We start from the raw sequence: 14,119 nt of genomic DNA, 5'->3' as shown, positions 1-14,119 counted from the left end.
TTATATGTGTCTACCATTTTAATTAGCCTCTGATTTTATATTCATTTTTAAAAAGAGTTTGCATTATGATTTATGGTTCTGGACATGTGTTGTTACTGCTGCTCTTTTTTCTGCCTGATTACCTATTCCTCCTACCTTTGCTAAGAGTATCCTGCTTTTGTTTAGAAGAATTGCCTCTCCCTCATTTTATACAGTCTTAATGAGACTGGAAATCAAGCTGTCTTGACTTATACTAATTGAGGTATGGTACGTGGCCCAATCTTGGCCAATAGATTCTCATTGTTGGTACTTTCACTCCTGAAACAATCAATAGAGAAAATGGCCTAAGTATATTCATTTCAATGGAGAGCCTAGATGAGATAGCTGAGTGGTTCCTGACACTTACACCCTCACAGTTGACCTTTTTCCTGTCTTTTTTTCACAACCTGGTTTATCTTTCCATTGATTCTTGGAACTACCTGTTATTCTTCCAACAAGTTTTCCTGATTATGCCAGCCATAGTCAATTTCTATAACTTGCATCTAAAGAACCAAACTGCCCTAACTTATTTAGCTGAAATTTTTATTGGTATTAATGAATGGGAAACAACCTTAGAGAAGGAAAAAAGGAAAATTCTTTAGTGGAGAGAAAAGCTAACATTTGAATGATGGCTACTATTCTTATCATACTACTCAATGGCTCATATTAAGAAAGAAAAAAAGTTTCCCTTTTCTTGGAGAAATTGAAAGAGTGAGATTAAAAAATCATTTCAAACGTCTTTGTAAAAAGTTAAAATGTCACAGATTCAAGATTAATCAAATTTACACAGAGAAGTACTTAGAGGAGATCAACTAGATAAAAACTGTGATGTTTGTCATTTCTAATTCCAGTAATTAAGTGCTGCTCTTGTTCTACTTGAAAAGGCCTCTGTGGAATTATATTAATGGCATAATGGAGAGTCAAAGAAAAAAAATCAAAACTATTATGAAAAAGAATGGTATTAAAAAATTCATGAGCTGGAACCTTCAGAAAAGGAGAGTGTTTATGGTGATAGGTGATCAGGATTACTGGAATGACATGTGGTCTTTTGTCCAGAAGGACATGCCACCTCCTATATTCCTAAAACCTATAAAATGCATTAGAAACATTCTCATCAGGAAGATGAGAGTCGAGTGCTTTAATTTAAGTTCTTCCAGTACAATCCCACCATTTAATTCTTATTTCTTCCCCAAAAGATGATTGCTTAATCTAAGTTATAAGATGATTATTTTTGAGACAGTTAATGTGAGCATTATGGCTAAATAGTGTTAATACTTTATCATTTTTTGAAATGAGAAAAGTATCCTGCTTAGGCCTTAGAGATGTGGACCTAAGAATGGCAGTTATTTGTCTGTATTACCCTGATTTGTCTGTCTTCTGCTCAGATATCAACATTCTGACTAGCAGCTCTGTTCAGTCCTTTGTGACAGGGACATGTAGAAATGGAAGGCAGGAAAGTCTAGAGGGATTCAAAGAAAGACAATTTGGAAAAACTGAATTAGAGCCCTAGGAAATCAAGTAATTGTATGACCTTAATCAAAATACTTACCTTTGTTATTTCTCAGTTTCTTTATCTCTGAAATGGAGATTATTTTGCCTAATCTTTTTATCTCATAGAATTGCTGGGAGGAAAAGAAATAAAGTATGAGAAAAATTTTACCTAAAAAAATAATTCTGTGTAAACACAAAATACAGTATTAATTGAGTCACATATCACATTATTATAATAACTTAGGTTAGTGTGCCCCTCCACAAATAATAAAGCACGTGAATTTGTTAGAAATCATAAATTAGATAAAAATTAAAAACAAAAATATATTCAAAAGCAATAAATGTGATACTTATAGAACTTAAAAAGCTATTATATACACATACTCTCAAAGAAAAGTGAAACGCATCCATCTTGCACATCCTGGGTAATTCTTTTTTAAAAGAAATTTAAAATTTTAAAAACAAAATTAAAGAAAAAGAATTTCTAGAAATATTGGTAACAATATGTAATAAGATGTTTATCCTTTTTAGATTTTACTATGAAATTTTCCTTGTGTCTATAGCCCATGTTACCACTGGTTTTTACTCCTTCTACATACGATCCATTTCTAATAGTCATAGTGCAGATGCTCTCATGTGAAACCCAGAGTCATCCAACCCAGCTATGTGGCATTTTCTGTTCCTGTTCTATAACAAGTTGTAATACAGAAGGTGCCATATGATCTTTTTTTAAGTGTATATTTATTGATATACCAATGCATTGAAAAAAATCGTGTGGTAGGTTAAGTTGGCTGATACTGACTGTTTACAAAATATGGTCTGTTTTTTAATAATTAAATTTTAATGGAGCCATGTAGAGCATAAAAGATAACTGCATATATGTTGTCTACTTGAATAATATTTCAAGGTACATCTTTTCATTTTAATGCTTTTATTGATACTGTTACAGTTTGTGATTTCCCCACAGCTGTTTTTATTCCGTGAAAATCATTCATCCCATGAGCATGACTATAGCTCTAAGCATTTTATAATAAATTGTTATGATCATTAAACACATGTAGTTAAGGACTTCTTTGCATCTATTTTCTTGTTCTTCGTTTTAATTTTTCATCATCTTTATTAATTTTATATATCAAATATAATTTTTAAATCCCCCAATTAACAAGTTACATATGCTCTGTGCACTGAGAACTATCTTCCCACATTGTTTCCACACACTGTGCACATCCCCTCCCTGGTACAGATTTCCCAGCAGCACACTGGCTCGCTTTCTGCTCATGTTGCTGATTGCCTCCCATTCCTGCCATATACTGTGGTCCGTGGTGATTTCTCATCCTCCTGCTACATCTTCTTTTCTGGTCTCCCAAACAGTGTTCCAATTACTTCTCCTCCTCTGTAGCTCCCCTGATCATCTCTTCACCTTGCTTCTGCTGTCTTTTTGATGTAATACCTGTGATTGTCATAAGATGCTCACTTTCACAGTTGGCCCAGGTTATTATTCATTCATTCATTATTCACTCAATCCACAAGCATCTCTTTAGGGCCTACTCACTATCAACATGGTACTAGGGACTGAGGTTAAAAAGATGAACATGACACAGTCACTTCCTTCAAGGAATTTCCAGTTGTGTTCTAGAGGGGAAACATCAGAATTTTAAAGCCTGAAACAATTGTTTTCATTTAAAAAATTCTGAACCCCAAGCAAAATTTGCTTTGGAAAATATCTCTTATGAGATTCATCTTAGTTTCATGAATTCCTAAGTGACATATGGCTTGCTCTGGTGAGAGACAAAATTTCATGAAACTTCAGTTCAAGGCTATTGACTGCTTATATGTAACAATCTGTGAGTACACACTAACTTCTTTCACTTTTGCATTGTATGTTGAACCTCTGGAAAAATCAGTTCTTCATAAATAATGCAAATGAAAATCAAATTTTTACAGGAAATAAACCACAATAGTGTATATTATATTTGTGTCAGTAATTTGCAAAATTAATTCTTGGCTTTATCTGACACAAGATTGTGAAGCTGCATAAGATTCAGATTTGTTTTTTAAAAAAAGCTTACACAATTTCTTGGGCCAGGTGTCCCACAGGACAGCATTTCTGAGGTAATTACAGAAGAAGCTAGACCCCAGGAATTATAAAGGTGGGTAGACTCAGCCCAATATAAACAAAGTATAAAATCTAGACTAAACAACAAAATCCACAAACAATAACAATAGCAACCTTGCTGTGAATTTTCAGAAGGTTTGGGGGGAATTTTCCCTTTTTCTGAATCAATTTACATTTATAAAAATAAAATTTTAACAGAAAAAATAAAAATTCTATTTCATAGATTGTATTTTACATGCAGTGATCCCAGAGACCCTATAAAGTATACACATAGAGCCAGTATTCAGTAAGTGGAACAATGTCACTCAAAGTCTGAGTAAGATTCCTACTTATAATGGTTTCTTAAAAAGGGCCAGATGGGAAACATTTTCCATGATATTAATGAGGAAATTCTATCCTTGTTGGGACAAGAGGGTGGAAGGGTGAGGGGAGAGGAACTCTGTATATTGTAAATGGCTAATTAAGCTGGAGAGAAGTCAAATTATAAAGACCTGACAGAAATGCCACTGCAATGGACCTCATAATATAACAAGGAACTAAAAAATTACTGCAAATGTAGAAAACAGTAATAGAAACAAAGTGTCCAAAACAAGGAGACTAAGAATACCCATGAACTGTGCTGTATGATATTAAGTTTTGGCTGCCACAATTTTCTGATAGACTTTGACTAACTAAATGCATCCAGGGAAAGAAAGCCAGAATGGCAAATAGTCTGAGAAACTCCTCTCTTAAAGGAACAAAGAATTGTTAGCTTGGTAAAGAAAACATCCTAAGAGGATTTCAAGAGCTGTCTTAAAATATTTGAAGGAGTGTAATCTATAAGAGGGCAGACCTATGATTTTTTTTCTCCAAAGGGTAAAAAAAAATGAAGCCCATTGAAAGTTTTACTGAGGCAGATTTCAGTTCACTGTTTTTTTTCAATTAAAAAAAGAGAAAGAAAATAAAGGGATATTTATTGTGCGAATATCTTTCTCTCTCATGAAAGTCAGAAGTCTTTTTAAAAATTGTTGATCACATATACACAAATCTGGTTTTCTATAAATGCGTCGATGTGATCATACTAGAGTTGTTTCTAGTGCAGTGTTTTCAAGTTTTCTTTCTCTATATTGCTTGGTTTTCTCCTTTTCCCTCTTTCTCTCATTGTTATCCATGTTAAACACCTAGAATATTTATCTTCCTTCATTTATCTTCATGCTTATACAATTATATGTAAACATCTCTCCATATATAAACATGTGGCAGGGAGTGCATTTTTGTTTTATAAGGATAAGATCATATTTTACAAACTTTTCTGAACCTTCCTTTACTCATGCAACAATAACTCATGGAAATCCCTTTCTTTTTTGTTTAATGGAAACATTATATTACATGGGATGAACGTTCCATAATTTATTCACCATTGCCCTATTGACACACATTCATTTTCTTCCAGGTTTTACCCAGTTACTGGTGTTAGAAATATCCTTGAGCATATAATCTTAAATCCTGATGCTTTTCCTTAGAACAGTCTCAGAAGTAACATTTGTTAAGTCAAGGGATATATGTATTTTTAATTTTTAACAGCTATTTCTAGTTTCTTTTCAAAAAAAACCTATAACAATTCACATTTCCATCAGCAAAGTATGAGAATATTCTTTTCCCCTCATGCCTGGCAGGAGTGGATGTCACTCATAAAGTTCTGACATTGTTACTTATAAGGCTATCTATCACCTTGTTGCTTTCTTTAACTTGCATTTCCTCAGGCTCTAGTGAGTTTGAGCATCTCCATTTTTTCACAAATTGCCTCTGAATATCCTTTGTCCATTTTTCCATAGAGTGTTTATCTCCTTGTCAATCTGTAAGAGTTGTTTTTTGTTTGTTTGTTTGTTTGTTTGTTTGTTTGTTTTTTGCGTTACGCGGGACTCTCACTGCTGTGGCCTCTCCCGTTGTGGAGCACAGGCTCCGGACGCACAGGCTCAGCAGCCATGGATCACGGGCCCAGCCGCTCCGTGGCATGTGGGATCTTCCCGGACCGGGGCACGAACCCATGTCCCCTGCATCGGCAGGCGGACTCTCAACCACTGCGCCACCAGGGAAGCCCAAGAGTTCTTTTTGTGTTAACCCTTTGTTCATCCTTTACATTACATGTAGTTTTCCAAATCTGTTTTTATTTATTGACTTTTTTTTGGAACATTTTTATTGGAGTATAATTTATTTTTTATTTTTTTTATATTGGAGTATAATTGATTTATAATTGTGTGTTAGTTTCTCCTTTATAACAAAGTGAATCAGCTATACATATACATATATCACCATATCTCCTCCCTCTTGCCTCTCCCTCCCACCCTCCTTTTCCCACCCCTCCAGGTGGACACAAAGCACCTAGCTGATCTCCCCGTGTCATGCAGCTGCTTCCCACTAGCTATCTATTTTACAGTTGTAGTATATATATCCATGCCACTCTCTCATTTCGTCCCAGCTTACCCTTCTCTCTCCTTGTGTCCTTAACTCCACTCTCTATGTCTGTGTCTTTACTCCTGTCCTGGCCCTAGGTTCTTCTGAACGATTTTTCTTTTCTTTTCTTTTTTTTCTTTAGATTCCATATATATGTGTTAGCATACAGTATTTGTTTTTCTCTTTCTGACTTACTTCACTCTGTTTGACAGACTCTAGGTCCATCCATTTCACTACAAATAACTCAATTTCGTTTCTCTTTAAGGCTGGGTAATATTCCATTGTATATATGTGCCACATCTTCTTTATCCATTCATCTGTCGATGGACACTTAGGTTGCTTCCGTGTCCTGGCTATTGTAAATAGAGATGCAATGAACATTGTGATACATGACTCTTTTTGAGTTACGGTTTTCTCAGGGTCTATGCCTGTAGTGGGATTGCTGGGTCATATGGTAGTTCTATTTTTAGTTTTTTAAGGAACCTCTATATTGTTCTCCATAGGGGCTGTATCAATTTACATACCCACCAACAGTGCAAGAGGGTATCCTTTACTCCACACCCTCTCCAGCATTTATTGTTTATAGATATTTTGATGATGGCCATTCTGACTGGTGTGAGGTGATACCTCATTGTAGTTTTGATTTGCATTTCTCTAATGATTAGTGATGTGGAGCATCCTTTCATGTGTTTGTTGGCCATCTGTATATCTTCTTTGGAGAAATGTCTATTTAGGTCTTCTGCCCAATTTTGGATTGGGTTGTTTGTTTTTTTGATAGCAAAAAAAGCTGTAGCTTCCCCCCAGCCATCCCCGTCTCCACCCGTGAAGGGGCTTCCTAGTGTGTGGAAACTTTTTCTCCTTCACAGCTCCCTCCCAGAGGTACAGGTCCCATCCCTATTCCTTTGTCTCTGTATTTTCTTTTTTCTTTTGCCCTACCCAGGTATGTGGGAAGTTTCTTGCCTTTTGGGAAGTCTGAGGTCTTCTGCCAGCATTTGGTAGGTGTTCTGTAGGAGTTGTTCCATGTATAGATGTATTTCTGGTGTATCTGTGGGGAGGAAGGTGATCTCCATGTCTTATTCCTCGACCATCTTGAAGGTCTCCTCAGTTCACTATTAAGAAGATTCAACGGTTAGAGCCATCAACAGAATCTCTGGGAGCAGATCCTGTTACAGCAGGCTCCACTGGTTCCTGGGGGCATTGCCAGGTTGGGCCTGAATGCTCAAAGCCGAGACAAACACTGACATATGAGGCTGTATTAAGTAGATTATTATCTGTCTGGCTATGATGGAGAAGGCCAAAGAATTTGGGCAAGGTAGTAAATAACTGCTAAAAGCTTTGGTTAATAGACATGTGACAGTTTATTTTTTAAACTTAGGAAATCTTTTCCTGTTTCTTTCCTTTTTGCAATTAGGATAAATTCTGCACATTTGAAGTTTTCTACTTGGGGTACCTATATTAAGCAGTTAGAAATAAACCTATGTGCTAACTTTTTTGTATACTGCTAATGTATTTAACATAAAAAGTTTCCATGAGACTATCAATTAATCGATCAACCAACAATGGAGTCAAGTAAGTAGGTATTAAGCCTCTCCATCTATGTAATCAAGTTCCTGCCTTTGAGACATTTATAATCTTATTGCAGAAAAATCTTAAATTCATAAATCAATGAGAGGTCACTATAAGATGTTAAACTGTTTAGACTAGACTAGTGGTTTCTCCTGTTTGTTGTTTGCTTTTAAGAATCTCATGCACATTTAAGTTGTTTCCATGTCCTGGCTATTGCAAATAGTGCTGCAATGACCATTGGGGTACATGCGTGTTTTTGAATTATGGTTTTCTCAGGGTCTATGCCCAGTAGTGGAATTGCTGGGTCATGTGGTAGTTCTATTTTTAGCTCTTTAAGGACCCTCAATACTGTTCTCCATAGTGGCTGAATCAATTTACATTCCCATCAACAGTGCAAGAGAGTTCCCTTTTCTCCACACCCTCTCCAGCATTTATTGCTTGTAGATTTTTTGGAGCTTAGGATTGACATATATACACGACAGTGTGTAAAATAGATAGCTAGTGGGAACCAGCTGTATAGCACAGGATGCTTAGCTCAGTGCCCTGTGATGACCTAGATGGGAGGGATGGCGGTGGGGCAGGGGATGGGAGGGAGGTCCAAGAGGGAGGGGATATATGTATACATATAGCTGATTCACTTTGTTGTACAGCAGAAACTAACACAACACTGTAAAGTAACTATACTCCAATTAAATAAATAAATAGGTAAATGAATAAAAATAAAATAAAATAAATTAAAAAAAAAAAGAATCTCATGCAGAAGTGCTTTCAAGATTGGGTTTTCCAGAAGCAGACACTGAGTGCTGAGCGGAAGTTTTGTGGGCAGTGTATTCATGAAGGGCTAATGACCCCAATGAAAGAGAGAGTGAGGAAGAAAGCCTTGGCAAAAGAAGGAAGTCCGCATTGCAGGCTAGACCAAGCCTTCCCTCTATCCACCAGGGGCTGTAGTAGATAAGGTCTACCAAAATTATCCAGCAGTGGGTGACGTGGTGAGGCTTTTATACCTCTGCCTTGAATAGCCATCAGATATACTCCTAGGAGGGATATATCTTTAGCCAAGGTAGCTCTTTACAACTGAGGCAAACCTTGAAACCTTGATATAGACCTGTGTCCCACAAAGAAGTCAATAAATAAACTGATAAAATTGAAGCTTCTTTCCTGAAAGCTGGGGTAAAACATCTAGAACCTCACCCTGACAACTATGAAGATCATTCAAAAAAACCCAGAGTCCCATAGAGCATAGTGGCAGAATAATAATAGCTAATTGTTTTATAGTGGAGAAGCACCGCACACTCTTCTAAGTATTTTACATGCATAACTCTTTCAATCCTCCCATTAACTGTGCAACATACATACTACTCACTCCATTTTAAGATAAAGAAACAGGCACAGAGAGGTTAAGTAATCTCCCCAAGGTCATCCAGACCTTTTGGCTCCAGAGTCTATACTTGAAACCACTACACTCTACTCTGCATATATGTCTTTATTTAACGTTTCATGGATGAGGCTTCAGATAAGAAAGAAGGTATGCTAAAGTGTGTGCCTTGATGACTTATAGTATTAGACTTGGCATAATTTTCATTATACAGTGGTGGGCCCAGAGGCACAGCAGCTGGGGACCATAGTCAATTATACGTTCTGCTGCAGGAGACCTGAACTGTGAATGTTCATAGACACCACAATCTGTTTCTTCTTAATGAACTTTCAGCTGGACCATATTCCTTTGTCTTCTTTGCTGTTAGGTACAGCAACTGAGTTCTTACCAATTGAATGTGAGCAGAATTGAGTTACAATTTCCAAGTATGACCAATAAGAATATATCCCTCACAGTCATGCATTTCTTCTTCCAAATGATTAGAATGGAGACTTCCCCCCAAACAACCTTGAAAGTCATGTATAGAAGAACATGGTTCAGAGCAGTTAGACCAAAAGCACTAAAACTGAGTGAGAAATATGTTTCTCTTATATTTAGGTCATTATATATGTTTTATTTTCTTGATTCTGCCATCTAGCCTACCCTTAGATATTCTTCCCACTCAGAGAGTTTCAAAATATCTCCAATATGATTTTTATATGCAGAAAATGCTCCTCACTTACAGGTCAGGACAGAGGTTCTTCCTTTGCCACACTGACTTATCATTAACACTTACTCTTTGGTGAGGAAATACTCCAAATTAGCATTGGTGAATATATGTATTATTGTAGTTCATGTGGCTAAGCATGTGTTTGGTTGATACAGCACATCAGACTCTGTGAAGAGGATCAGACTCAAATCTGGCATAAATTTGGGGGTGGGGGTTGGAGGGGATGTGTGAGGCGGTAGGGTGCAGAGATAAAATGAAATATGCCCAGCAGCTCTGACGATGTTTCAAACTGTCCCAGACAGCTGACCACCAGATTCATGCTGGTTACCCTGAGGGCTGTGGTGAGAGAGGTATAAACGTATCACTGTGGTGAGCTCTACCAAGCTCAGCCTACCAGCTGAGCTTTGGGTTTGGAAAGTTTCAAGACTGTTTAACAAATGGCAGGGCCTTTCTGTTGGCTAGAGGTCCAGTTGAACAACTCAAAATTAAAATGAAAAGACCTGATACTTTTTATGGAGTACTTGTCACAAATTAATAAAATGATAATTTTTCTTAATACTGTACCACAATTAATGATTATGTATTTGCTCAAAAATATTTTTTTTGAGTTCCCACTCTGTGCCAGGACTGTTCTGGGCACTGGGGATATGGCAATGAATGAAGCAGAATAAAATCCCTGACTTTCAGTTCTGCTCGGAACTGAAATCTGGGTGGGTTGTATAATGGTGAGAACTGTTATTCTTAGACCACTAAATAAGGTGGAATTTTCCTGACCTAAGATGTAGAAGTTCAGAGTAGTTAAAAACAAGAATGAAGCAAATGATTAAATGCATCTTTGGGGAATACTGTGCATTACAGCAGTTTTAGTTATCCACCCTGGAGCTAAGTGGCAATCTGGAACTACTGAGAAGCATACTTACAGATTCAAAGGTTTATTATGTTTCACAAGGCAGATTTGAAAGAAATATGATAAATAAAATTTAAGAAAGAGCTGAGATATACAAAGAGAAAAGTACATACAGGTATTTAAAAATAATAATGCCTTTACTACTTGGCTTGAAACAGAAAACAGGCAAAACATGTTAAGGAGAGAAATAGCATTTAAAGAAGAGATTGTTATGTATGTTACAAATGACTTGTAGAAATTCTAATGAAAACATCGTAAAACAGATGACTACATAATTTATAATAGGATTATATTTTCAAATATACAGAGATACACAGATTAAACTTCAAATATGTGGCACAATTCACCAATTTGTTTTTTTTGTAATATAACAATTAGCATGACTTGTAAATTTTATCTGTAAATATTACTTGTGTTGAGTATCATTGTAAGATCAAACTCCTCACAAGTGGAAATCATGCCAACCCAATGGAGTAGTTAAAGATACACATGGCCCATGTATGTTTCTGATTCACTTCACACATTCACAAACCTGATTCCTCACACTTTGCTATATGAATAAACCTAATTCAAAGGGAAATGAGTAGATGAATTTTTATGCCTTCTCCTTAGGCATGCTGTAACTGACAACAAGGGAAGGCAAATGGCTTTTCTTTTAAGAAGGGTTCATTTCTATTCTGAGCTATTGTACTCCAACCTGATTGCACTTGTTTAATTTAGTTTTACCTAAATTTGAAATTAATAATTAGTTCCTGCCTCATTCCTCCTGCACCAATAAAACAACTCTCCATGAAACCTCTTGTTAAAACATGAAAACTACTGATCAAATGGAATGCTTTGTTCCTTGCTACTTTTGCTGGCCTACAAATAACTCCTAATAAAACTGGAAGTAGTGAGTGTTTGTGCAACATTTCTCACTCAAATTGAATATACTCTTCTTTTATTTGGTCTGGAGAAAACAATAGTGATGGAAATTCTACAGAGACAGATTAATTCAGAGGTCGAACAATAACAAAATAGGGAAGAGAAGTTAATGAAGCTTTACCATGTGAGGCAATGCACAGAAGGTCCTGGAGAATCCATAAATTTAGTGAGAAAATCATGAGTAGTTTGTTAATGACACAAGGGCTTTGAAATTGAATTTATCTTGTATATTCAGCTGTTTGGGAAGTATATCATTTATAAGACATTCTTCTTATTAATATTTTCCATTCCATGGACTCTCTTGACAAACTACATACTTTTTCACCACATTAATTTTAAATTTAACATGAACATCTGGTTACTGCATTTATTCATCTGATTCTTAACCATCCTACTCTCTCTGATTTTCTTCTTTTGCCTTTCCAAGTAGCCAAAGGGGACTTGAATTTGGGTACTGTAGATTTAAAGTCATCAAATGCCTATTGTTCAGATTAGAAAGATGATAGCTCCTTTCTTTAATCACTCAATCAATCAATCATTCAATCAACATGTGTTCTGCTGAACATAATGTTAGTCCAAAGACAACTTACTTATCTTATTCCAGTCTCAAGTGGCCTTCCTTTGTGCTCCCAGACCATTGCTCATTGTTTTTTTTGTTTTGTTTTTTTTTTTGCGGTACATGGGCCTCTCACTGTTGTGGCCTCTCCCGTTGCGGAGCACAGGCTCCGGACGCTCAGGCTCAGCGGCCATGGCTCACGGGCCCAGCCGCTCCGTGGCATGTGGGATCCTCCCAGACCGGGGCACGAACCAGTGTCCCCTGCATCGGCAGGCGGACTCTCAACCACTGCGCCACCAGGGAAGCCCTCATTGTTTTGTTTTGAGTTCACCCAAAAGCAGAGGCTGAGACAAAGCTTGATGCAGGTAGTTTGTTTTTGAAGAGAGAAGGAAAAAGAGAGTGGGACCTGGAAGAAAGAAAATTTTATGTAAGTGTGCATCATTGAGAGTGCCACAGAAAGCACCAGGTACTTAATTCTCTTGGAATATCTGAGAAACATGAAGAATGTTTCCCAGAATTGTCCATTTGAAGGATGGAAGCTGGCTTCCATTATTCACTGCCTGCCTTCCTTCATTGGTTGAGAGTTGCCCCTGGGAGAATTAACTCCCCTAAGTGTTCAAGCAGAGGCTTCCATTGTGATGGAGACGTTCCTAAGGTAAAAAGCAGAAAGATGGAGGCCAGGAGCTTAAGGCAGATCCCTGCCAAGGCAATGTGAGTCTGAGCTCACGTGGAAACTTCTGCATAAATGAGGCTGAATTTAGAAGTAGGCTCAAGTGATGTGAAGATGAGGTATCAGGGGAGTCAGCTACATTCTTCAATGGAGCACATCATTAATTTCTTAAGTGCAATTGTCCATCTCTTTCACTAGACTGAGACTTATTAAGGGTGAGGTCCCTAGTTTCTTCCTCAGTGCCAAGAAGTGTGCCTGGTTTATAGCAGAGTTCCCCAATTCTTCTTAAATAAAAAGTGAAATAATACTTCCCCACAATGGAAGTACAATAGAACTTATTGTGTATATAGTATTATTTCTTTGAGAACTAAAATGAAATTCATGTTTACTTAATTACAGTATGTTATTCATATATACACATTCATTTATTTATGTATTATGGTATAAGAGACCAGTCTCAAAGAAAAATCTAAGCTACACACCTACTTAAATTATCTATTGATTCATGACAAACCACCCTAAACTTAGTGGATTAAACCACAATAATGTATGATTTTCATAATTCTATGGGTTGCCTGCACAGTTATTTTGGTTCATGTGGTGTATTCTGGGATGCTGGGCTGACTGGAAGATCCAAAAATGCTCCCATCCACATGGTCAACAGTTGGGGTGAGCTTCTGAGGGCGAGCTCAGTTGGGTCTGTTAGCTGGAAGCTTCAGTTTTCTCCACTTGGGCCTCTGCACTTAGCTTTCGGGTTTCCTGACAGAATGGTGACTGGTTTCTGAGAAAGGGTGTTCCAAAGAGACACTTAAGGTCTGGCCTTGAACACTATGCAGCATCACTTTCTTCACATACTGTTGGTGAAAACAGTTCACAGGGCAAGTCTGAATTCAAACAAAGGGGAAATCAACTATACATCTTTATAGAAGAATGGCAAAATCTCACTGCAAAAGAACACACAGGATGAGAGATAATGTTGTGACCATCTTTGGAAACATAATCACTATAACCAGTGTGTACCTGGATGTATTCAGTCATATTTATATTAAATGGAAAGACACTTGAGAGCAGAGCACATATCCAATTCATCATTATATCCCTAGAAATGAGCACAAGGTATGACAGGTACTGGTACATAATATATGCTTATTGAATACATATTTGGAAGTTAAGAAATAAAAACCTGCCAAAAAATGATTCTTTGACTGTGAAGACATCGGGATGGAAAATAGCCCTCCCATTAGGTATCGATTTCTAGACCTGCAATCCTCTGGTAGGGATCAGTTTTCAAGGACCAGGTCTGACCCTACCAGGGAATACACTAGAGAAGAAAGGAAATCACCTTGTCAGAAAA

At 37.0% G+C, this 14,119-nt stretch overlaps 1 long non-coding RNA gene across 1 annotated transcript; it reads right to left on the bottom strand.

The window, feature by feature from the left end:
- Positions 1 to 2,743: 2,743 nt before the first annotated feature.
- Positions 2,744 to 12,496, bottom strand: LOC309797913. Its single transcript, XR_014292863.1, has 2 exons — positions 12,130 to 12,496; positions 2,744 to 2,959 (listed from the first exon to the last, which is right to left on the bottom strand). It is a non-coding gene; the product is annotated as an uncharacterized lncRNA (long non-coding RNA).
- Between the last annotated feature and the right edge of the window lie 1,623 nt (positions 12,497 to 14,119).

Source organism: Mesoplodon mirus (genome assembly GCF_964341445.2).
Source record: "Mesoplodon mirus genome assembly, contig: HAP1_SCAFFOLD_1221, whole genome shotgun sequence".
Classification (NCBI taxonomy): domain Eukaryota; kingdom Metazoa; phylum Chordata; class Mammalia; order Artiodactyla; family Ziphiidae; genus Mesoplodon; species Mesoplodon mirus.
The sequence above is the reverse complement of the archived record's forward strand: the minus strand, read 5'-3'. Positions and strand labels throughout refer to the sequence as shown.